The sequence below is a fragment of the Triticum urartu genome, chromosome 7 (genome assembly GCF_003073215.2).
Source record: "Triticum urartu cultivar G1812 chromosome 7, Tu2.1, whole genome shotgun sequence".
Classification (NCBI taxonomy): domain Eukaryota; kingdom Viridiplantae; phylum Streptophyta; class Magnoliopsida; order Poales; family Poaceae; genus Triticum; species Triticum urartu.
The window spans coordinates 217371846-217398026 of NC_053028.1; the positions used below are offsets into that span (position 1 = coordinate 217371846).

At 42.2% G+C, this 26181-nt stretch overlaps 1 long non-coding RNA gene across 6 annotated transcripts; it reads right to left on the reverse strand.

The window, feature by feature from the left end:
• Nucleotides 1–21754: 21754 nt before the first annotated feature.
• Nucleotides 21755–25848, reverse strand: LOC125519894. Of its 6 annotated transcripts, none has more exons than XR_007288370.1 (6): nt 25292–25844; nt 25122–25196; nt 23972–24092; nt 23660–23882; nt 22980–23059; nt 21755–22089 (listed from the first exon to the last, which is right to left on the reverse strand). It is a non-coding gene; the product is annotated as an uncharacterized LOC125519894 (long non-coding RNA). The 6 variants fall into 6 exon arrangements; XR_007288369.1 differs by having other exon boundaries at nt 21755–22078; nt 25292–25843; XR_007288367.1 differs by having other exon boundaries at nt 21755–22078; nt 22980–23882; nt 25292–25848.
• Between the last annotated feature and the right edge of the window lie 333 nt (nt 25849–26181).

The following is a 26181-nucleotide window of genomic DNA, read 5'->3' on the forward strand; positions in this document are numbered from 1 at the left end:
TGTTCTTTGAGTGCTTTCCTTATGAGTGGCGGTTGGGGACGAGCGATGGTCTTTTCCTACCAATCTTTCCCTCTAGGGGCATGCGTAGTAGTACTTTGCTTCGAGGGCTAATAAATTTTTGCAATAAGTATATGAGTTCTTTATGACTAATGTGAGTCCATGGAGCATACGCACTCTTACCTTTCCGCAATTTGCAAGCCTCTAAGGTACCGTGCATTTCCCTTTCTCACCTCGAGAGTTAGTGCAAACTTCGCCGGTGCATCCAAACCCCATGATACGATATGCTCTATCACACATGAGCCTCCTTATATCTTCCTCAAAACAGCCGCCATGCCTACCTATTATGGCATTTCCATAGCCATTTCGAGATATGTTGCCATGCAACTTTCCACTGTTCTGTTTATTATGACACTCTCCATCATTGTAATCTTGCTTTGCATGATCATGTAGTTGACATCGTATTTGTGGAAAAGCCACTTTCATAATTCTTTCGTACATGTCGCTCTTGATTCATTGCATATCCCGGTACACCGCCGGAGGCATTCACATAGAGTCATATTTTTGCTCTAGTATCGAGTTGTAACATTGAGTTATGAGTAAATAAAAGTGTGATGATCATCATTATCAGAACATTGTCCCATGTGAGGTGAAATAAAAAAGGAGGCCAAATAACACTACTAGGGAAAAGCCTATACAGAGAATCTTACCAGTAGCATTGTACAAAATCAAACGCTACTGCTACTTAGTAGCAGCGCGCGTAAATAAACCGCGCTACTGCTATGACTTTTGCAGTAGCGCGTACTAGCGAAAAGCGCTGCTGCTATGTTTAAACTGGGCGCGCATGGCTAGCCCAACCTAGCAGTAGCGTGTATACTGGCCCAGCGCTACTACTACTCTCCTTAGTTCTAGCGCGCTTACGTGTAAGGCGCTGCTACTACCGGAAATAAAATAAAGTGAAAAACAAGTAGAAAAGTGAATGAAAATGAAAGAAATAGAAAAAGGAAAAAGGAAAAAAATAAAATGTAAAGAAAAATAAAATAAAAAGGGTAAAAAAGGAGAAACGAATAGCAGTAGCGGGTTTCAGGAAACGCGCTATAGCTAACTTAGCTATAGCGCACTTTCGGAAACGTGCTACCGTTATGTTTCACTTAAACAGCGGTCTCCCCCCCCCCCCCGCCTCCCGGCCACCACTTCTTCCCCAAATCCCTCGCCCTCGCCGCCGTCTCCCCAATTCGCTGTCGCCCCACTTCGCCGCCATCTCCCTCCGGCGTGGACGCCCGCAACCTCACCATCTCCCCCCCGAGGCCGCCGTCATCCTCACCGCCGCCGCCCGAGGCCGCCCTCAGCCTCACCGCCACCGCCAGAAACCGCCGTCGATGTCACCGTCGGCGCCCTCCACCTCACCGCCGCCCGAGCCCGCCCAGGACCGCCGTTGCCCGTGCCTGAGCCCGCCCTCTCCGCCCCTGCCTCCGTCACCGAGCACCTCCCCGCCACCGTCTCTCCCCTCTCTGTAAGTCCCCCCCCCACTTATCTCTCTCTGCATTTTAGAGAAAAATATTAGTAGAGAAAAAGTTAGTTTATAGCAAAAAATTTAGTTTAGAGCAAAGGATGTTAAGTAGTAGATGTTAGAGCAAAAAATTTGGTTTACAACAAAAGTTAGTTAGGGCAGTAGGGTTTAATGAGGGTAGATGTTGCTTGTATAGTATATAGTGATACTAGTAGATGTTAATTAGGTTAGGTTAATAGTGGTACTAGTAGATGTTAATTAGATGTTTTTCAGTTAGGGCACTAGAGTTTTGCTAGGTTAATTAGGTTAGTAGTGCTGCTAGTAGTAGTGGTACAGTAGGTTAATTAGGTGATGTTAAATGAATAACCTAAATGAATGAAATTAGTAGTTAACTGAATTTTTTTTCCTTTCATCATTATAGAGCACTAAAGTTAACTGAATTTTGTTCTATTAGTAGTTAAATGAATTTTCTTCTACACTTTGTTTTTGAATTTGCTTGTGAAATTTGGACATGTGGTTGCTCGTGTATATTTGGACATGTGTTGCGGTGTCGAGGAGGGATATTTGAACACTGTTTCCAGGGAATGATGCTGAGTGGCCAATGTTTTGCCGGAATGTTGATTCATTTCTGTTCCGGCAAATTTCAGGTTCTCGATTTGTCCACTTCTTAGCAAAGGTCATGCCGAAATTTTCCGTGAATTTCGGCATGACTTGTGCTACAAACTAGGACATACCGAGTGCCCGTGATTTGCCGCACCAGGAAGGAGTCAACATTCCTGCAAAACAATATGCCTTTTTATGTCATTATTCATTTTATTAGGTCTAGAATTAATTGACTAGATTTAATCATAGGAAAACTTGGCTAGCAACGATGAAGGACAGGGTTCTGGTGATTGCAATGACGCCTACCGGGCGGCAGACGAATTTTTTAGCCTTACCGACGATCAACCGATGTTATTGCTGGGCCCACCAGTGGCATCGGGGACTGATACCGACACGCAGACCGGCGCTGAGACTGAGACCGGCGCTCAGACTCAGACCGGCATCGAGACCGGCGCTGAGACTGAGGTGGCTGTAGATATTTCTACTACCTTGGTTCCGACCGTTTTCAATTGGACCAGGCAAAATCCAGAAAAAAATGCAGCGGACTTTCCCCTTGCTGACTTCTTGGCGGGGAACAGCTCCACTAGCGTTGTACCAGCACCTGCTCCCGCACCGGCTCCCACACTGGACGTGCTAGGCGGTGCTTCATCTCTGGCTGAGCTCGAAGCCCTCACGGTATCTGTCACACCGGCCCCCTTCAATATAAATGTATAATCTCCCGTTTTCGTTGCCTTTCGGATGTCTCATGTCGCAGACTTTTCTTTGCAGGCCAACGAAACGCCGTGCCATATTGTACACCATCGGCGACCAGAAGGTGGATGTGGGGAAGGCGACGATAATGGAGCCGAAGGAACCATTGTTCCACAGTTGGCCGATCCCCCCGAACGTCTTCAAGGTTTCCATGGCCAGTGTCAAACCGGGCCATGAGAATTTGCCTCCTCCAGTACTACTGGGGGATGACGACGAGACACCGCGGCGGCTTGGTGATTGTTGCAATGCTGGGTGGGTCCTGTTGTGGCCAAAGAGTCTGCTTCGTCTGGAGGCGGCCGGGACCACACCCACGAGCACGCAGCCTCAGCAAGGTATGAACATCAACACCCCACCTACCCAATTAGCATCGGGTGTCGGGTTGGGTGATAGCGGACGGGGTAAGGAGGAGGCTCCATTAGTTGTTGATGACGTCGCCATGATTGAGGATGAGGACGATGATGGTGCTGCTGAACAGTATGTCTATACTGGAGCCTCCTCAGGGTTTGAGCGTCATGAGTCGGTGCCTAAATTGCCGTCTCAACGTATTATGGATGACCCTCCGGTAGTAAAGAAGTTTAGGAATAGAGCAAGGAAAGGCAAAAAAGTTTTTTCTATGATCCAGCAGCCTCGGCTTGAGGACCGTATAGATATCCCCGATGCGGATAAATGGCATATCCCCGGTCAACCAATCCTACCTGCAACAGCGCTACGGGTCAGATTCGGCGATCTAAAGAGACATCATGACGATGTGCTGCGGGTAGAGAAAGACCTCATCGCCTCGAAAGATCTAGGATACCCACTCTACATGGTTAATGTTCTGCGGCAAATGTCGTACGTCGATAGCTTCCCCGCGGATAAGTTCTTCCTCCGATTCGATTACATACTCAACATGTTTCACGTAAAGAAGCTGGATTTTACGTTTGTCCGCCTTTATGCCTTGCACATGAACTACATCATCGGGGTTGAGCAGATATCTCATATCTGTGTCGCTGACCCGTACTACATGCACGAGGGCTTCTTGGGAGTCTGCACAAAGCACCGTGAATACGTGAGGGATTACATTGCCAATTTCATGCTCGCCAATAAGGACAAGGGGGCGATTCTCGTGCCTTATCATCCTGTGTAAGTCATCCGCACTGCTATCCTTCCTTCGATTTCAATCATTCATTTGCACGGTGGAGGCTAATTAATTTGAGGACTTATTTTGCGCAGCGGCGGGCCCGCCGTCCTCATCATCCTCTACCCCCGATTCTCCCATGCTCTTTACTTGGACTCGTCGAAGAACATTCACAAGAAGGATTACACCCACATCAAGGATGTTCTCGACAGTGCTATGTATTACTACCAATCAATGGGTGGAGAGGTCAGGGACAAGAAGATAAGGGGCGGCAGGGTCGCCTTCGGCCATAAGACCGACTTCTGCTGCATCCAACAACCGAACGATTCTCTTAATGATGGATTCTATGTCCTACACCACATGCTGGAGTACAGACGGGATCACTAGAACCTTCGCATGGCACCTTCTTCCGGCGATGCCCATATTCTGCAATGGGCAAAGGACATAGGAGATATCGAGGATCATCGACTTCGAGCTGAGTTCTATAACATCCAGCGCGAACTTGCCCAAATCATCATGAAGGAGGTCGTCGGAAAAACAGGGATGTTCTACGAAGAAGGACAAATGTCGCGGGAAGACGTCCGAACATGGATAGCCTCTCAGCGTCTCGACCTAAAGCCTTTCACTAGGCTCGGGGACTATCTCCCTGACTTGGATGGATGGAACGACATGTTGGAGTGATTGTCGATATATGACAATGTGTCCGTTTAGTCCACACTTTCTGTATGACAAAACTTTGAGTTATGCATGGTGAAAGTTTATTTGTGATGTAATTAAACCGTCCTCCTCCTCGACTAGTGAAAATCACTCTAGTTAGGGCATTTTGGGGTACGATGAACTTTGTTATTTATGCTTATGATATGTTGTTTCTATTTTTGCCAAGTCTGTCTCTTTCTGTTGCTCAACTATATATGTTGCATATCATCGACTCATGTGATGATGCAGGTGCATAGATCATAGATGGCGAAGAAGTGCTATGCCAGGAGTATATATACGACAAGTGGCCGGAGTGTCAGGCCGCCCAGGTGTACCGGTTTCTGGTTTCCGAGCGACAGGCAGTAGTTAGTTTAGGTTCACGCTAATGCGAGAGAGGGATACGAACTCATGTTCTCAAAGTGATAGCTCTTCTCGTGTATATCATTGTTTAGATGGATGGCGATGTATTTGCAAGTAATCGAGACTTGTATCGCTATTTTTGAGATGATGACGAGAGACCACTTTGTGTTGGATGATGATTATGATGATGACATGATTTGATGAGACTAATTGTATGTATATGATGTGCTTATATTTGTATGTGTATGATATGCTAAAGATTATTGTATAAAGCGTATTCAAATACAAAACAAATACAAAACAAATATGCAGGAAAAAAACTAATAAATAAACTAGTAGCAGCGAGGGGGGAAATTTAGCAGTAGCGCCTCCTTACCAGTAGCGCGTCCCAGCAAACAGCACTGCAGATAATATCAGTAGCGCCCTTTCCCAAAGAGCGCTACAGCTATTCATGTATAGCAGTAGCGTGGGACAACATGCGCTACTGCTATACGTTAGCTGTAGCGCCTTATTAGTAGCGCCGGCACCCACGCTACTGAGAGGCCCAAAACCCTCGCTGCTGCTAGGCTTTTCCCTAATAGTGTAAGCCCAAATAAAAAGAGAGTCAAAAGAAGCCCAAACAAAAAAAGAGAGAAAAAGAGAGAAGGGACAATGTTACTATCCTCTTTCCACACTTGTGCTTCAAAATAGCACCATGATCTTCATGATAGAGAGTTTCTTATTTTGTCACTTTCATTTGCTAGTAGGAATTTTTCATTATAGAACTTGGATTGTATATTCCAATGTTGGGCTTCCTCAAAATGCCCTAGGTCTTCGTGAGTAAGCAAGTTGGATGCACACCCACTTAGTTTCTTTTGATGAGCTTTCATACACTTATAGCTCTAGTGCATCCGTTGCATGGCAATCCCTACTCCTCGCATTGACATCAATTGACAGGCATCTCCATAGCCCGTTGATTAGCCACGTTGTGAGACTTTTTTCCTTTTTTGTCTTCTCACATAACCCCCATCATCATATGATATTCCACCTATAGTGCTATATGCATGGCTTGCACTCATGTATTGCATAAGAGTTGAAAAGGCTGAAGCGCGTTAAAAAGTATGAACCAATTGCTCGGCTTGTCATTGGGGTTATGCATGATGGGAGCATTTTGTGTGACGAAAATGAAGCATGGCCAAACTATATGATTTTGTAGGGATAAGCTTTCTTTGGCTATGTTATTTTGATAAGACATAATTGCTTGGTTAGCATGATTGAAGTATTACTATTTTTATGTCAATATTAAACTTTTAAATTGAATCTTTTGGATCTGAACATTCATGCCACAATAAAGAGAATTACATTGAAAATTATGTTAGGGAGCATTCCACATCAAAAGTTCTGTTTTTATCATTTACCTACTCGAGGACGAGTAGGAATTAAGCTTGGGGAATCTTGATATGTCTCCAATGTATCTATAATTTTTTATTGTTCCACGCTATTATATTATCTGTTTCGGATGTTTAATGGGCTTTAATATACCTTTTTATATTATTTTTGGGACTAACCTATTAACCGAAAGCCCAGTGCAAATTGTTGTTGTTTTTCCTATTTCAGTGTTTCACAGAAAAGGAATATCAAACGGAATCCAAACGGAATGAAACCTTCGCGAGGATTGTCTTTGGAACCAACGCAATCCAGGAGACTTGGAGTGGACATCAAGGAAGCAGCAAGGAATCCATGAGGCAGGAGGGCGCGCCCCCACCCTCGTGGGCCTATATATACTCTTATACCCTGAAACCTTCGGGGAGAGCCACAAAATACCTTTTCCACTGCCGCAACCTTCTGTACCCATGAGATCCCATCTTGGGGCCTTTTCCGGTGATGTGCCGGAGGGGGATTCGATCACGGAGGGCTTGTACATCAACACCATAGCCTCTCCGATGATGTGTGAGTAGTTTAACACAGACCTTCGGGTCCACAGTTATTAGCTAGATGGCTTCTTCTCTCTCTTTGGATATGAATACAAAGTTCTGCTCGATCTTCTTGGAGATCTATTCGATGTAACTGTTTTTTCGGTGTGTTTGCCGAGATCCGATGAATTGTGGGTTTATGAACTTGATAATCTATGAATATTATTTGATTCTTCTCTGAATTCTTATATGCATGATTTGATATATTTGCAAGTCTCTTCGAATTATCGGTTTAGTTTGGCCTACTAGATTGATCTTTCTTGCAATGGGAGAAGTGCTTAGCTTTGTGTTCAATCTTGCGGTGCTCGATCCCAGTGACAGAAAGGGAAACGACACGTATTGTATTGTATTGTTGTCATCGAGGATAAAAAGATGGGGTTTATATCATATTGCTTGAGTTTATCCCTCTACATCATGTCATCTTGCCTAATGTGTTACTCCGTTCTTAGGAACTTAATACTCTAGATGCATGTTGGATAGCGGTTGATGTGTGGAGTAATAGTAGTAGATGCAGAATCGTTTCGGTCTACTTGACAAGGACGTGATGCCTATATTCATGATCATTGCCTTAGATATCATCATAACTATGCGCTTTTCTATCAATTCATCGGCAGTAATTTGTTCACCCACCGTAATACATGCTATCTTGAGAGAAGCCACTAGTGAAACCTATGGCCCCCGGGTCTACTTTACATCATATAAGTTTCCAATCTACAATTCTAGTTTACTATTTATTTTGCAACCTTTATTTTCCAATCTATACCACAAAACACCAAAAATATTTATCTTATTATCTTTATCAGATCTCACTTTTGCAAGTGGTCGTGAAGGGATTGACAACCCCTTTATCGCGTTGGTTGCAAGGTTTTTATTTGTTTGTGCAGGTACTAGGCGATTTGCGTGTAGTCTCCTACTGGATTGATACCTTGATTCTCAAAAACTGAGAGAAATACTTACGCTACTTTGCTGCATCACCCTTTCCTCTTCAAGGGAAAACCAACGCATGCTCAAGAGGTAGCACGCCGTGCCTCTTGCTCTACGGCACTCCAACTGTGTCGTCGTGGACGCGTTGATACGCTCCAAATGTCTCGCCGTGCGGTGAGCCGCAGCCTATCGGGGCGGACGCGCCTAGATTGCTCTGCGGCGCGCCATCGATCATGTTGTGCGGCGAGCTGCAGCCTGTCGGTGCTGACATGCCTATATTGATGCGCGGCGCTCAAGCGCCATGCGCCAAAGGTCTGCTCAACCCTGGCGATGACGCGCATCACGGCGTCGTCCATCGCGTGGCCGGGGAGCGCTTTGGCCTCGACGGACCGTGGCGCCTGCTCGTTTTCCTCGTCGACGAGGTTGATGGCAGAGGCGGTGCTTTGGTGAGTTGTCATGCTTGGAAAAAGGTGGATGTGCTACAGGCTGCGCTTGTCGCCTCCGTGCGTCGCGCGCCCCCTATGCGCAATATAGCAGGGTGGCGGGAAACATGTGAGGAAATGGCGGGAAACGGTGGTGTGTTCATCAAACGCCATCAATTAAAGGAAACATAGCATCGAGCAAGCACAAGAAGTAGATGATGATCAGATGAACACGGACCACACTAGGGAACCCGTCGGTGATGAATTCATCAATCCCAAATGATTGAATACTAGCAAGCGTTTGCCCACAACACACACGGCCTATTCCATCACAAATAGGTCAGATGGATCAACTGTATGCCACGTATCGCACATTGTGAAAAAGTAATGCGGTAGACCTTCTTTAACATGTGTTAAAAAATAAAAAAATAAAAAAACAAGACCTCGAGGTTAAATTAGCTGAGGGAATGGGGAATTTCGGTCATCGACACAACTTCCCATCCAGTCACCCATCCGATGGCTGCTCCACCTGAGCACACTTAACTTGATAGTTTTCTTACATGAGCTACTGGTGGAACAGCTAGTCCTTGCTGATAGGAATGCCTCTTCACATCCTTATGGCGTATCCGGATGACCGCCTGTCCCACAATGGCCAATAGATGTTGTGTAGACAGAGCATATCACCTACGTCTTATTAGAAGCAATCGTCTGTGTTATTATCGGTCTTCGCACACATTTCTGATTACAAACCTGTTTGCCGCGTATCACACACATCTTGCTATATTGAACCGTTTTTCTTCTCTTGCCTAGTCACAAACAGTTCATCCGAGTGAACCGTATGATGTACATCGCACACACCTTGATCGGGCTAACCGTTTCTTTTGTGTTGCCTAATCACACACAGTTCATCCTAGTGAACCGTATGTTGTATATCGCACACGCCTTCATCTTGCTGCTCGTTTCTTTTGTTCCTCCTCATCGCAAACAGTTAATTGAGCTGAACCATATGCCCTTTATCGCACATGCAACTAAAATTTGAACCTTGTTTGATGCATCCTCCATCGCAAATGTTTTGCACCTTTTTTGACGGTTTTCATACACCACCGTTTGCGATTATTGCATCGCACACAGTTTCTCGAAGGGTCTCTGATCGTAGTGTCGCGTTAGCAGCATCCTGCAGTAGTGTAACCACTTTATTATTGCCTCTAGGGCATATTTCCTTCAATACTATATCAAGGGGAAGGAGTGTGCGAGTATGAGATCGATGAAAAGAGGGGTTGGGGTGAGGCATGGATGGTGAGAAGAGAAGAGGGAAAGCTTGTGTTTGTGGTAGGCACATGTGGCTAGAGAGGCATATCGATCGGTGTGTGCCGGAAAGAAGGAGTTGGGGGCCTACACACACCGTGGGTGAACGACCTAAAGTGAAAAGACGAAGTTGTGCGATGGAGCTAGAGAATGCTGAGGGAGGGTGAGAGGGAGGCGGGCGTGTGCATGCATGAGAGAAAGTTAGTGCTAGCTACAAAGATAAGAGGATTGTGTAGGTGTAAAAGATGAATAGAAATCATAATTCATTATAAAAGTGAATTTGGATATTTGAAGAATTTATCATAGTGTTTTAAACCGACGCATGCATGAATATATATAACGGTGATACACATGGTGTGGTTATGAACATGTTATACTACATATAATATATATTTTATATATAAAAAACAGAGTTGGTGATGACGGTGTGCCTACCATCCTGCAATATAGGTCGTCCAGTTTATATCTGACAGATAGGAAGGAAACTATGGCAATTTTGAAAAAAAGATACCCACACACCTCTCCACATTTGCAAATAAGGCCTTCCCTTATTCATCCTTTTCTCCGACAAGATAAACAACTCATACAAATGCATCTTGATGTTCCATGCAACGCATGGGCATCTTGCTAGTACTACATATAATATATAGAACATTTATTATAATTTGTGATAATGTGTGACTTTTGCAGCTCAGGGCCAAATACTTGTCATAATGTAAGGGCGGGGCTCTATACTTTGTGTGATAAACACAGTGTACATATGGAACTTATGGTTTAGATTATCAAGATCTAGTTAGTACATCAAATGTACTATTATTTGGAATCAACATCAAGTGTATTCAAAAATTTGAATTCGAGTTCATATAGTACACATAGTTCATATCTATCTCTATAGTAATCACGTGGTGTGTTGTTAAGATAATACACGAATGATGGTTTAAGTTGGCAACAATCATGATTGTAGATTCTTATTCAAATAGAGAAATGAATTCAAATGTAGTTCGAATTGCAACGGTAGTATAGACATTTGGAATGCACTAAAATGTTGGCATGAGTAGTTTACATGCATTATACAGCCAACGAAAAAATTAATTGGATATAACATGGATTCATAGCTTTGAATAGAATTTGTACAGTAAAATGGGACAATACTCTCTCTTTGTGTGCTGTGAATAGTTTTATCTATTTTGTTTTTTCGTTGAGGGAAGTGCGAATTGATTTGGTACATACAATATTACACGTTAGACTTGTCCCTAAAATTCAACCCACGCCTTGTTATATCCCGAAAATTCAGATATCGTGCTCCAAAAACTCGCGCCTTCACAACACGCGCCTTGCTATCCCGAATTTACAATAAGCGCGAAAACTCCCTCCAGCTGCCAAATCCCGACACCAGAAATCCCGCTTCTAACCCTGAGCCGAAAGGGCCGCTAGTTTAAATCAGTGGGGGTACTTTTGTAACACACCCTACATTTTGGACATGCGCGTCCCTAAGTCATGGTTTCCCCTCCCGTCGCCTCCTTTTCGCCATTCGAAATCCCAGGCCGCCATAACCTCTCTACTCCAGCCGCGAAACACCTTCCTCATCCGTCCGCCACCTCACTGTTGCCCAGCCGGAGCCTCTTCCCCAATGACATCTGATACGTCTCCAACATATCTATAACTTTTTATTATTCCATGCTATCATATTATCCATCTAGGACGTTTTATATGCATTTATATGATATTTTATATGATTTTTGGGACTAACCTATTAACCTAGAGCCCAGTGCCAGTTTCTGTTTTTTCCTTGTTTTTGAGTTTTACAGAAAAAGAATACCAAATGGAGTCCAATTGACATGCCAATTTTTGATGATTTTTTCTAGACCAAAACAAGCCCCTGGAGTAAAAGAATTGGGACAGAAGAGTCCCGGCCCGTCCACGAGGGTGGGGGCGCGGCCTAGCCCCCGGGCGCGCCGCCCTATCTCGTGGATGACTCGGGGACCCCCCTGACTTGTTCCCGACGCCAAAAATTCCTATAAATACATAAACCTCCAGATAATAACCTAGAACATGAGTTCTGCCGCCGCAAGCCTCTGTAGCCACTGAAAACCAATCTAGACCTGTTCTGCCACCCTGCCGAAGGGGGGAATCCCTCTCCGGTGGCCATCTTCATCATCCCAGCACTCTCCATAACGATGAGGGAGTAGTTCACCCTCGGGGCTGAGGGTATGTACCAGTACCTATGTGTTTGATCTCTCTCTCTCTCTCTAGTGTTCTTGATTCGACACGATCTTGATGTATCGCGAGCTTCGCTATTATTGTTGGATCTTATGATGTTTGCCCCCTCTACTCTCTTGTAATGGATTGAGTTTTCCCTTTGAAGTTATCTTCTCGGATTGAGTCTTTAAGGATTTGAGAACACTTGATGTATGTCTTGCATGTGTTTATCTGTGGTGACAATGGGATATTCACGTGATCCACTTGATGTATGTTTTGGTGATCAACTTGCAAGTTCCGTGACCTCGTGAACTTATGCATAGGGGTTGGCACACGTTTTCGTCTTGACTCTCCGGTAGAAACTTTGGGGCACTCTTTGAAGTTATTTGTGTTGGTTGAATAGATGAATCTGAGATTGTGTGATGCATATCTTATAATCATACCCACGGATACTTGAGGTGACATTGGAGTATCTAGGTGACATTAGGGTTTTGGTTGATTTGTGTCTTAAGGTGTTATTCTAGTACGAAATCTACGATAGATTGAATGGAAAGAATAGCTTCGTGTTATTTTACTACGGACTCTTGAATAGATCGATCAGAAAGGATAACTTTGAGGCAGTTTCGTACCCTACAATAATCTCTTCGTTTGTTCTCTGCTATTAGTGACTTTGGAGTGACTCTTTGTTGCATGTTGAGGGATTTTTATATGATCCAATTATGTTATTATTGTGGAGAGAACTTGCACTAGTGAAAGTCTGAACCCTAGGCCTTGTTTCCAAGCATTGCAATACCATTTTTTCTCACTTTTATCATTAGTTACCTTGCTGTTTTTATATTTTCAGATTACAAAAACCTTTATCTACCATCCATATTGCACTTGTATCACCATCTCTTCTCTGAACTAGTGCACCTATATAATTTACCATTGTATTGGGTGCGTTGGGGACACAAGAGACTCTTTGCTATTTGGTTGCAGGGTTGTTTGAGAGAGACCATCTTCATCCTATGCCTTCCACGGATTGATAAACCATAGGTCATCCACTTGAGGGAAATTTTCTACTGTCCTACAAACCTCTGCACTTGGAGTCCCAACAACATCTACAAGAAGAAGGTTGTGTAGTAGACATCAAGCTCTTTTCTGGCGCCGTTGCCGGGGAGGTTAGCGCTTGAAGGTATATTTTAGATCTTGTAATCGAATCTTTTTGTTTCTTGTTTTATCACTAGTTTAGTTTATAAAATAAAACTACAAAAAATGGAATTAAGGTTGCCTCATATGCTTCATCTTTTTAATGTCTTTCGTGAAAATAAGGATTCCGATAATTGTGCCTAAGTGTTAGAAGAAGAATGCATTAAAATGTTTGGCACTAAATCCTTGAATGATGAGCACTATTGCAATGTTGTTAGTACGAACTCTTTGAATATCCATAGTACTAATGATGATTGCACTAGTCATGATGAAAATGTCTCTTATAAGCATGTCAATTTTTGTGGAGTGCATAGAGTTTGCAAGTACACACCAAATAGGGAAGATAGATTTTGCAAGAGGCATAAGTATTTAGAAACTAAATGGTTGCAAGAAATGCTAGATGTTTGTGCTAAAGATTTAAATTTTCTTAGCCACCCTTGTGAACTTTGCAATGAGCGTGGTCATTTAAATATCCAATGCAAATTGTTTCATGATCGAATCATGTCCAAAAATTGTGATGACTTGATTTCCCTTGCGCATCATAATGAACTTAGTTTGCTTGTGGGTTATGAAGAAATAAAACGTATAACTAAGGATCTTCCAGAATTTGTCCTTGATAAAGTTCTTGATTTTGATCTAGAGGAAATTTATATGTATTGTGCGGTGCATTGCATTAAAAATCCTTATATTGCCAATTACATAAGGACAAGAAACAAATAGAAGATGAAGATAATACTAATGAAAGGGAAGAGATTTCCCAAAATCCTCCTATTATTTCTTATGATGAATCAGGTAACGAGGAGGAGCCTTCTACTCAACCAATCTCATTAATAAGGAGATCCAAAAAGAGGATTAAACCCACACTTAATGTGAAGAAGAAAAAGAAAAGACGGAGAAGCAAAGGTAAAAAGGTATCCCTCCCAAATGATGTTGCTCATATTACTCATTGTGATGATGATAATTGTTATACTATTGGTGCTATCCATACTATTAATGATGAGAGTGATTATGCTTATGATATGAAAAGGCCCAAGCTTGGGGATGCTATGTTTGATGAGAATGACATGTTTGAGAATTTATTTGCTGCAATTAATGTTTGTTCCAAGCTTGGGGATGCTATGTTTGATGAAGATGGTATTTTTAGTCTCCCAAGTTTTGATAAGCAAATTTATTATGATGATAGCACGCCTCCTATTTATGATGATTATTGTGATGACACTTATGCTATAAAAAGTAGAGATGATTATATTTATAAAACTTGTCATGATTATGAGTACCCTTTTTCTGAACATTACTCTTTTAATGTGGAAACAATTTATAGTATTCGAGTTTCTTATGATACTCCCACTATTCCGAATGAGAAGAATTTTGCTTATGTGGAGAGTAATAAAAATTCTATGCTTGTGGCTCATGAAAAGAATGCTTTATGTAATAGTTAAATTGTTGAATTCATTCATGATGCTACTGAAAAATATTATGAGGAAGGAATATATTCTTGTAGGAGTTGCAATAATATCAAGCTTCCTCTCTATGTGCTTAAAATCTTGAAGTTATGCTTGTTTTGCTTCCGTATGCTAGTTGATTATTGTTCCCATAAATTGTTTGCTCACAAAATCCCTATGCATAGGAAGTGGGTTAGACTTAAATGTGTTAGTCATATTCTTCATGATGCTCTCTTTATGTTTCAATTCTTATCTTTTATGTGAGCATCATTGAAATCATCATGCCTAGCTAGGGGCATTAACGATAGCGCTTGTTGGGAGGCCACACAATTTTATTTTTGTTCCTTGCTCTTTGTTCCTATTTAGTAATAAATAAATTATCTACCCTTTCTTATGATTGTGTTTTTATGTTTAATTAGTGTTTGTGCCAAGTAAAGCCTTTAGGATCTTCTTGGATGATTGTTATTGGATCTTGCTGAAAAAATAGAAAGTTTGCGCTCACGAGAATAATTTTCGTTTTTACCAGAGAGCGCTAAAATACCTATTTCAACTGCATTAGATCAATATACAAAATATTTAGGATTTCATAATTTCTCAGGATTTTTGGAGTTACAGAAGCATTCGAAACCTACAGATTACTACAGACTGTTCTGTTTTTGACAGATTCTGTTCTTCGTGTGTTGTTTTCTTATGTTGATGAATCTATGGCTAGTATCGGGGGGTATGAACCATAGAGAAGTTGGAATACAGTAGGTTTAACACCAATATAAATAAAGAATGAGTTCATTACAGTATCTTAAAGTGGTGGTTTGTTTTCTTATACTAACGGAGCTCATGAGATTTTCTATTGAGTTTTGTGTTGTGAAGTTTTCAAGTTTTTGGGTAAAGATTTGATGGAGTTTGGAACAAGGAGTGGAAAGAGCCCAATCTTGGGGATGCCCAAGGCTCCCCAAGGTAAACTTCAAGGACAACCAAAAGCCTAAACTTGGGGATGCCCCGGAAGGCATCCCCTCTTTCGTCTTCATCTATCGGTAACTTTACTTGAGGCTATATTTTTATTCACCACATGATATGTGTTTTGCTTGGAGCGTCTTGTATGATTTGAGTCTTTGTTTTCTAGTTTACCACAATCATGCTTGCTGTACACAACTTTTGGAGAGACACACATGAATTGGAATTTATTAGAATACTCCATGAGCTTCACTTATATCTTTTGAGCTAGATAATTTTGCTCTAGTGCTTCACTTATATCTTTTAGAGCACGGTGGTGGTTTTATTTTGTAGAAATTATTGATCTCTCATGATTCACTTATATTATTTTGAGAGTCTTTTGAACAGCATGGTAATTTTCTTTGGTTAAAAATTAGTCCGAATATGATAGGCATCCAAGATGGGTATAATAAAACTTTCATATAAAGTGCATTGAATACTATGAGAAGTTTGATACTTGATGATTGTTTTGAGATATGAAGATGGTGATATTAGAGTCATGCTAGTTGAGTAGTTGTGGATTTGAGAGATACTTGTGTTAAAGTTTGTGATTCCCGTAGCATGCACGTATGGTGAACCGTTATTTGATCAAGTCGGAGCATGATTTATTTTTTGATTGTCTTCCTTATGAGTGGCGGTCGGGGATGAGCGATGGTATTTTCCTACCAATATATCCCCCTAGGAGCATGCGTGTAATACTTTGTTTTGATAACTAATAGATTTTTGCAATAATATGTGAGTTCTTTATGACTAATGTTGAGTCCATGGATTATACGCACTCTCACCCTTCCACCATTGCTAGCCTATCTAGTACCACACAACTTTCACCGGTACCATAAACCCACCATTTACCGTCCTCAAAACAGCCACCATACATACCTATTATGGCATTTCCATAGCCATTTGGAGATATATTTCCATGCAACTTTCCATCGTTTCGTTTCTTATGACACGCTCCATCATTGTCATATTGCTTCGCATGATCATGTAGTTGACATTGTATTTGTGGCAAAGCCACCATTCATAATTTTTCATACATGTCACTCTTGATTCATTGCACATCCCGGTACACCACCAGAGGCATTCACATAGAGTCATACTTTCTTCTAAGTATCGAGTTGTAATTCTTGAGTTGTAAGTAAATAAAAGTGTGATGATCATCATTATTAGAGCATTGTCCCATGTGAGGAAAGGATGATGGAGACTATGATTCCCCCGCAAGTCGGGATGATACTCCGGACGAAAAAATTTAAAAAAAGAGAAAAAAGAGGCCATGAAAAAAATGAGAGAAAAAGAGAGAAGGGGCAATGCTACTATCTTTTTACCACACTTGTGCTTCAAAGTAGCACCACGATCTTCATGATAGAGTCTCCTATGTTGTCACTTTCATATACTAGTGGGAATTTTTCATTATAAAACTTGGCTTGTATATTCCAATGATGGGCTTCCTCAAAGTGCCCTAGGTCTTCATGAGCAAGCAAGTTGGATGCACACCCACTTAGTTTCCTTTTGAGCTTTCATACGTTTATAGCTCTAGTGCATCCATTGCATGGCAATCCCTACTCACTCACATTGATATCTATTGATGGGCATCTCCATAACCCATTTATACGCCTAGTTGATGTGAGACTATCTTCTCTTTTTTGTCTTCTCCACAACCACCATTCCATTCCACCTATAGTGTTATGTCCATGGCTCATGCTCATGTATTGCATGAAGATTGAAAAAGTTTGAGAACGTGAAAAGTATGAAACAATTGCTTGGCTTGTCATCGGGGTTGTGCATGATCTAAATATTTTGTGTGATGAAGATAGAGCATAGCCAGACTATATGATTTTGTAGGGATAGTTTTCTTTGGCCATGTTATTCTGAGAAGACATGATTGCTTTGTTAGTATGCTTGAAGTATTATTATTTTTAAGTCAATATTAAACTTTTGTCTTGAATCTTACGGATCTGAATATTCATGCCATAATAAAGAATATTACATTGATAATTATGTTAGGCAGCATTCCACATCAAAAATTCTGTTTTTATCATTTACCTACTCGAGGACGAGCAGGAATTAAGTTTGGGGATGCTTGATACGTCTCCAATGTATGTATAATTTTTGATTGTTCCATGCTATTATATTATCCATCTAGGATGTTTTATATGCATTTATATGATATTTTATATGATTTTTGGGACTAACCTATTAACCTAGAGCCCAGTGCCAGTTTCTGTTTTTTCCTTGTTTTTGAGTTTTATAGAAAAGGAATACCAAACGGAGTCCAATTGACGTGTCAATTTTTGATTATTTTTATGGACCAAAAGAAGCCCCCAGAGTAAAAGAGTTGGGCCAGAAGAGTCTCGGGCAGTCCATGAAGGTGGGGGCGCGCCCTACCCCCCGGGCGCGGCGCCCTATCTCGTGGATGACTCGGGGACCCCCCTGACTTATTCCCAGCGCCAAAAATTCCTATAAATACATAAACTCCAGAAAATAACCTAGATCGGGAGTTCCGCCGCTGCAAGCCTCTGTAGCCACCGAAAACCAATCTAGACCCGTTCCGGCACCCTGCCGGAGGGGGGAATCCCTCTCCGGTGGCCAGCTTCATCATCCCGGCGCTCTCCATGACGAGGAGTGAGTAGTTCACCCTCGAGCAGTAGCTATGTGTTTGATCTCTCTCTCTCTCTCTCGTGTTCTTGATTCGGCACGATCTTGATGTATTGCAAGCTTTGCTATTATAGTTGGATCTTATGATGTTTTTCCCCCTCTACTCTCTTGTAATGGATTGAGTTTTCCCTTTGAAGTTATCTTATTGGATTGAGTCTTTAAGGATTTGAGAACACTTGATGTATGTCTTGCATGTGCTTATCTGTGGTGACAATGGGATATTCACGTGATCCACTTGATGTATGTTTTGGTGATCAACTTGTGAGTTCCATTACCTCGTGAACTTATGCATAGGGGTTGGCACACGTTTTCGTCTTGACTCTCCGGTAGAAACTTTGGGGCACTCTTTGAAGTTATTTGTGTTGGTTGAATAGATGAATATGAGATTGTGTGATGCATATCGTATAATCATAACCCACGGATACTTGAGGTGACATTGGAGTATCTAGGTGACATTAGGGTTTTGGTTGATTTGTGTCTTAAGGTGTTATTCAAGTACGAACTCTAGGATAGATTGAATGGAATGAATAGCTACGTGTTATTTTACTACGGACTCTTCAATAGATCGATCAAAAAGGATAACTTTGAGGTGGTTTCGTACCATACAATAATCTGTTCGTTTGTTCTCCGCTATTAGTGATTTTGGAGTGACTCTTTGTTGCATGTTGAGGGATTGTTATATGATCCAATTATGTTATTATTGTTGAGAGAACTTGCACTAGTGAAAGTATGAACCCTAGGCCTTGTTTCGAAGCATTGCAATACCATTTGTGCTCACTTTTATCATTAGTTACCTTGTTGTTTTTATATTTTCAGATTACAAAAACCTTTATCTACCATCCATATTGCACTTGTATCACCATATCTTTGCCGAACTAGTGCACCTATACAATTTACCATTGTATTGGGTCTGTTGGGTACACAAGAGACTCTTTGCTATTTGGTTACAGGGCTGTTTGAGAGAGACCATCTTCATCCTACGCCTCCCACGGATTGATAAAACTTAGGTCATCCACTTGAGGGAAATTTGCTACTGTCGTACAAACCTCTACACTTGGAGGCCCGACAACGGATACAAGAAGAAGGTTGTCTAGTAGACATCAACATCGTCCACCGCAATAGCTCGACGTTCCTCATCCACCTCCCGGGATGAGGATCTCGTCATCCTACCGGTTCAGCAGCCCCGTACTCCACCTTCAAGGAGCTGCTCCGACAATCGCCTCGTCTATCACGGCTGCTCCCTCCCCACAACGCCTCCTTAACCTGCTCCACCGGAACCGCAACATCCTCACCGACTCCTTGGATAAAGCCGAGGCCTACTCGGCGCCACCAAAGAGGTTGTACACTCACCGCATCACACCTTCTCCTTAAATCTACCTCCCGGCACCGACGGTGCTCCATCCCGCATCCCCATGATGCGGCTACCTCGAAGCCGGCGCCACGGGCGACATCTGACGGCGGCTCTTCCCCAGTGCGATGCCCCTTCGGCGGCGGCGTTCATACCAGCCGAATCTGTTGCTGCTGCTCAAGCTCTCGTTCGCTCGCTCCCGCTGCTGCTGCTCCGGCTCTCGCTCGCTCAACGCTACTGCTCTGCTCTCCCCCTCACTCATGCTGCTGCTCTGCTCTTACTCTCGCCTGTGCTGCTGATGCTGGTACATGGACTGCTGCAGCTACACGAGTTGCTGCTCTGGCTCTAGTTCACACTGCTCCTCCAGGCACTGTTGCTCCGGCTGCTATCTGCTACTGTGTTCCCCATCGATCGCCTGATGATTTAGATCACTGTTTCTCTACTACTAGTACTCGAGCGGCCTAAACTACATGTGAAGTGCCTCTCTACTACCAGTGCGTTGGTGGAAGAATAACATTCTAACTGTACACGCTTTCACATGGTTTCACTTTAATTTGGCCATGTTTCTTTGCATTCCTCTGCTCTTCCAATTCCTGTGAACCAAACACACAAGTTGACATAAATCCTGTGTTTACAAATGCTCTGTTTCCCACGTGCATTCCTATCCTATTCCAGTGTTTTTCCTATCCCTATGTTTTTAGAATCCTGCAAGTCAAAGGAATCCTTACATAATTACTTTAGTTACAGGTAGGTGTCGAAGAAAACTTTGTGTGGTTTGTCCTGCTCCTGCCGCGATGTCCTCCACCTCACTTGAGCTGGTCCATCGACAGAAGCATCCACCAAACCAGATATCACAACTCCTGACCATCTTTTGCCGCCTCAGATCTCCTTCCCTGCCGCCAACAACCACTGCAACGGCATCACCATCATCGACTCAGCAGATGAACATGAGGAGTACATGGGCCGACAAGAGAGATCACACTCTTTTGTTTCTGCTTATGTTATGCATTGCTTAATATTACTTGCTACTTTATCATCATGCTCACCTCTTAGAATCCAAGTCAGGTCCAAATTAATGTTCAAACTTGAGGTTTAAAATTACTTGTGGGGCACATATCGAGGCAGCAATGAATAGTATCTATGTCTATTATCTGGTTCACCTAGGGTATGCCTATATTGTTCATCTTGGGTGGGAAACAAATAATAAAGCAATCATCATCTGTCTTTTTATTAAATTAAAGCTATCATCATCCTACTATCATTATTTTTGGATCCATCCACTGGTTGTTACCAACACTCTAGATTTCTATATGCTCTCCTTACATTATCTCACTATATTTTTTTGTATGCATGTCATATATTGTACACAGTCATGTTGAACATGTAGAGAAAAAGAGAAGAGTTTTGCGCGGCAATACAATGTCATTCAAACATCGCTCCATGGTGGGTTCCACTACAAAAAAATACACTTCCGTGATGATACGTGTTTGTCACAGTAGGTCGTGTTTTCTGTCATGCATGTACATCCATGACGATTTTATGACAGAATCAAGATAGTCATACCTGTGCTGTCGTAGAAGTGTTCCATGACATTACCAAAATTATCATCACGGAAGTGTCCACTTCCATGACGATAAATCGCGCGCCACAGAAGTGCTTTCATCAAGGGTGACCGACACGTGGCACCCACCGTAACGGAACGCCGTTAAGCTATCGGGTCGGGTTTTGGATCCGATAACCCGTTAACAACCCCGACCAAAGGGGATTTTCCACGTGTAAAATCATCATTGGCTGGAGGGAACACGTGTCGGCTCATCGCTGGGACAGATGTCATCCGCTCACACTACACCACGACACTCAAAACAGCATCAAACAATGTGTCGGTATATGTCACCTAAGGCGACACATTTAGTGTCGGCAAAGACTTTTACCGACATAAAGGAGTTGTCGCCTATAGTCCTGCAGGGAAAGGTATTTCCCGAAAAATAAATCTTTGCCGACACATACTATGACTGGCTTGGTGAGGTCTACGCCGACAGACATTTGTACGCCGACAGACAGTGATATGCCGAGAAATCATCTGACAGTGTGCTATGCCGACAGATACTATGACACCCATTGCTATGCCGACAGTTCATCTATTAGCGCGCTCCACCGACAGATAGTGCGACGCTCAATAGTTTTGCCGACACATTTGCTGCCAGCATTCTACGTTTCAGCACAAATGCAAATGCACCATATTTTAACATGAAATGACATTCATAATATTCAATTTATGTTCAGTGTGCAATACATATACAAACAAAACATACTCTTCGATTCATCAGAACATACCATTGATTAATACAAGATTCAGTAGTTTGCTACACTCAAGTCAGCTACAACCAATAAGTAAATAAGTTGACATACAAGACATGGTCTGTTACAAAATATGATGGCCAGGCTCCTAAGAGACCCAATTGTTCGATCACTTGACTACTACAAAATATTAAGGAAGAGACCAAATCTCTTCGATCACCAAGCTGACATCAACTTCCATATCCACAAAATGTGTCAAACATGTTGTGAACAAAACCGACCATCAAAACATCTTGTATCAACCTCTAGATGAGCCATTTCGCTGCAAAAGAACTTACATGTTTGAGCAATATTAGAAATGAGAATTTGCTCAAATTTGTGAGTTGCCTTTGATCCCAAAGATCTAAAAATAGAAGATGTACTACAAATAATTTGGTTACAGAAGATATCCTTAACAAAGTACCAACAAAAGTCAAGCTAGCAACTAGTTTATCACATGCCTTAATAGAAAAATTATGCACTCATTGACTCAGATCTGTTCCAAGGCATAAGAAATAAGGTTCTTATTGTAACTTTACAAATTTGTATTTGAAGGTCCTCAACCATCAAATAATCAGATATGCACTTGTACATGTACCACCAGTCATATGTGTGAAAGCAGGAAATGCACTTGGTAAAAAAAAGCCATTTCGAAGACCATATGGTTGCACATGCATCTTGGTTCAATAGATGCACTCTAGTTAGGCATTGTCTAGTGTGAGTAATTGCTAGGATGATCTTCACAAAATTTATAATAAAATCTTGCCAGCCATTTACTATGTGCTCTGAGTTCATCTATAGTCCATTTAATTACTACATGCGCTCAGTTCATCTACAAGACACTAAACTATTCATAGAACTAGCATAATTATTGATATCCTTTAGTAAGCAAATCTGATTTAGCATTGAAACTCGAATGATTCTGTTTAGAAAATGTAAGAAAGTGACCTAGCAAGTAAATGGTGTTACATCTTCCATCACGATAAGAAAGAACAAATGGTTAGAGCATGCACGCTTGTAATAAAGGACATCCAGCCATCAGTTGAGCTAAGAAGTTGCCCTTGAAATGTTACACACATAGCAAAATCATGCATAACATGGTTATATAGACATTTTTCACCATTTCAGGGAGGACAACATAGTTCACGCCGGAATAAAGAAAAGAATGGATAGAAAGCTAGTACCTTGTTCATTACATGCTTTTACCCTCAAGGAACTTATATAAGTTGATAGTGTGCCATCATGATTTATCACACCTTAGTGCCTGTATATAACCAATGAGTCTTTTTAGTTTCAGATGTCTATACTACAATTATTCTAAATTTGTAACACCAGTAAAGATTGAACTATAAGAAATTGCCCAATACTAAGATCACCTTCAAAATTGATTACGTTACAATATTACAATGCAAATGCATTAGAGATCAGATGTAACCTGCACTTCAAATGTCATTAAGAAACACATGGTACTAAGACAACCTAGCATAGCAAGTTCATGCAGAGAGATTTGTGCAAATGGTATTCAGACAGATAGGTTATACAAAAGAAGTCACATAGTGAACAAGGTAAAATAGGTTGGCAACTTGGCATATACCAGCTTCTATCAAAAAAGAATGAAATGTAGTTGTCAAACATGTCGTTTATACTGACCAGACTAGTGAAAATTATGTGCACCAGTTTAAGGCGAACATCTAAGAAGTATAAAATAAATGGGACACATTGCTAGCAGTAAAACAAAATCACGTATATGCATAGTGCAGGGATGCCTCAGTTGGAACAAGGCATGACTGAAGTTTGGTGCACAAATCAGTATTTACAATGAACAAGTGGATCAAATGGATCCTTAAAGAATATGACCTCCTACCTAAAAAATCAGTATGTATATATATATATATATAGAAGTCTGCGGGCAATTTTGATGTGCATGTTTATAGATGAATCCTTGTTATGAAGCTGTATTTGATCTGGACACACGGTGAGAAGGAAGATGTTCCCATGACATGGTTTGTGATGTGATGCTGTTCGATGAGCTTGATGATGCCATTCACAGGACTGTTCTTCTTGATCACCAGCATTTCAGCTTGCATCTGTAAGTTCATGTTTTGATTCATTTTGTGAATTGACGAGAAGCAAATATATGCAGCATGATTTTCAGAATGGTATTGTTTAAGCTGACCTTGAGAGAAACTGCACAGAAATGGAGGTAGTGTTCAAAAGTGTGTTCATCCCCTCGTCCTCGGTCTTCCTGTATGCCTTGAGCTCCTTCTGAAGCTGGCTTGGATCAATCTTTCATAATCCTGGAGCATGAGAGTTGAATCCATTAGTTGATATATAGATAGATAGAAGCACGTGACTAAAATTCTAAAAGAGAAGTAGCATCAATACAAGTAGTGCAAAAAAACATTTAATTGGTGTACCATTAATTACATTGTTGTGCAAATTAGTTGGCAGAGTTTGGAGCTTATACGGGTCATGATTCTGTGGGCAGGTTGATGGACATGCAGCAGGACAAAAAAAAGAAGGTAACATTGGCCCCTCCCTCAGCAGCCTCGTGCTTGGAGGAAAGGTGCTCGCCAATAGCCACATTAGCAACAGATCCAGTGACCCTGCTAGATCATGAAGGGGTGGAGCATGGAGACAGCGACGCACATGGAGGACGAGATGAGGATGAATGTCATGCAGTATAATTCAAATAAGACACACCATGGGCACCTTGGCAGAGAAGAGCATGAATCGTTGCCACATCATGAATAGGCGAATTAAATAAGTATAACGGGTTGCCTTCGTAGAAAGTTAGAGGTTGATCACAATCGCCTACGATATACTCCTTTCGCCCCATAATGTAAGACGTTTTTTGACACTAGGGACGGAGGGAGTATGTTTGTACCATTCTTTAATAGTATCCATGTACAAATCAGCCAAGCACCACACACGAAAGACATGGCCTTATCCAGCGGCACATATGAGTTATAGGTTGGTCATGTCAGGGAAATTCAAAATAAGCAAACAACAAAGATAAGCCAAACTGTTGTAGGAAAATATATTTGGCTACAACACAAAAAATGTATCGTTTTAGTTTCAGATGTTTGTACTGTAATTATTTTAAATTTGCAACATGAGCTAAGGTCCAAGTGTAAAAAAATTTAGAACTACAAGCTAATGATAAACAATATGTTTCATTCAAAACTAAGGGTAATGATGGAATAATTAAGATGACCATCTGCACAAATAGGTCAAGGTCAATCAATAAGTTAAGTCTGTTCCTATCAATATAGAGACTGTGCCATGAAAACATGATAATAAGTTCAGTCTGTTACAATTCTGACCTCATGTAGGTGTTGACCAAGCTTCAGAAGCCTCTTGTGGAGTTTTCCCTCTGTAAATAGATTCAATTGAAGACGCTGCAGAGATGATATTATTCAGTTCAATGCTAAACCAGGAAGATCTCATGGGAAATATCACACAATCATGAGGAATCACATAAAAGAATACATACAGGATGCAACGGTTGGATTCAAAGGAGGGCAGGACAAGGGGGAATAGGGGAGCCATCACCGGAGGTGGAAGAGGGACGGCTGGCTGGCACCTCGGGATGCAGGGGTTTGTGTGGCTCCTTGGTTGTGGATGGAAGCACAGGGTATAAGGATCCTTTGGGGGGGACTAATGGCAGTCGGAGAAGCACCAGCGCAAATCGATGGGCGGGTCGTCCATCGCCAGGGCGACACGTCGGGATGCACCGCGGGCTGGGCAAGAGCTTCGGGTGGCCGCGTGGCGCCGCTGGCGGTGGAGGCGCAGCGGCGCGACCGAATCGGCAGACGCGGCGTCGGTCGCGGGATGAGCTGACGACGGGGCTTCACCTCAGGCTACTGGTGGTGGAGCTGCACTTTGAGATGGACGGGAGCTTCGGGTGGCGCAGGCCCCCGCGGGCGATGGTGGGACGTGCAGCGGCATGAACGGATCGACGGAGAGGAAGTGTGGCGGCGGCTGGTGTGCGATTTAGGTTTAGGTTTGTGTGTGGCCAGGGTGAGATAGCGTGCTTGTGTTCAGAGGAGTGCGGTGACTTGGAAAATATCTAGGATTTGGGCCGCTCACACGCTTGGCTGTAGCCTCTCAATACTTGGGTCATGGCCCACGCATGGAAACTGGTGGGCTGGATGTGAGAAACGCCGACACTTTTTTCGTTGAGGAGCATCGCCGACACATAATCCATCCGCAAAAGGTACATATGCCAACACATTTTATATAGGGAAATGTTTGTGAACTACCAACGGATAGAGTGTCTATCAACTAAACAATGTTGACAATTGGTGTGTTGGCGTTCTTTCGGATAGATAATGTGTCGCTAATGTACAGCTATGCCAACAGATGCATGTCGCTGTTGTGGTG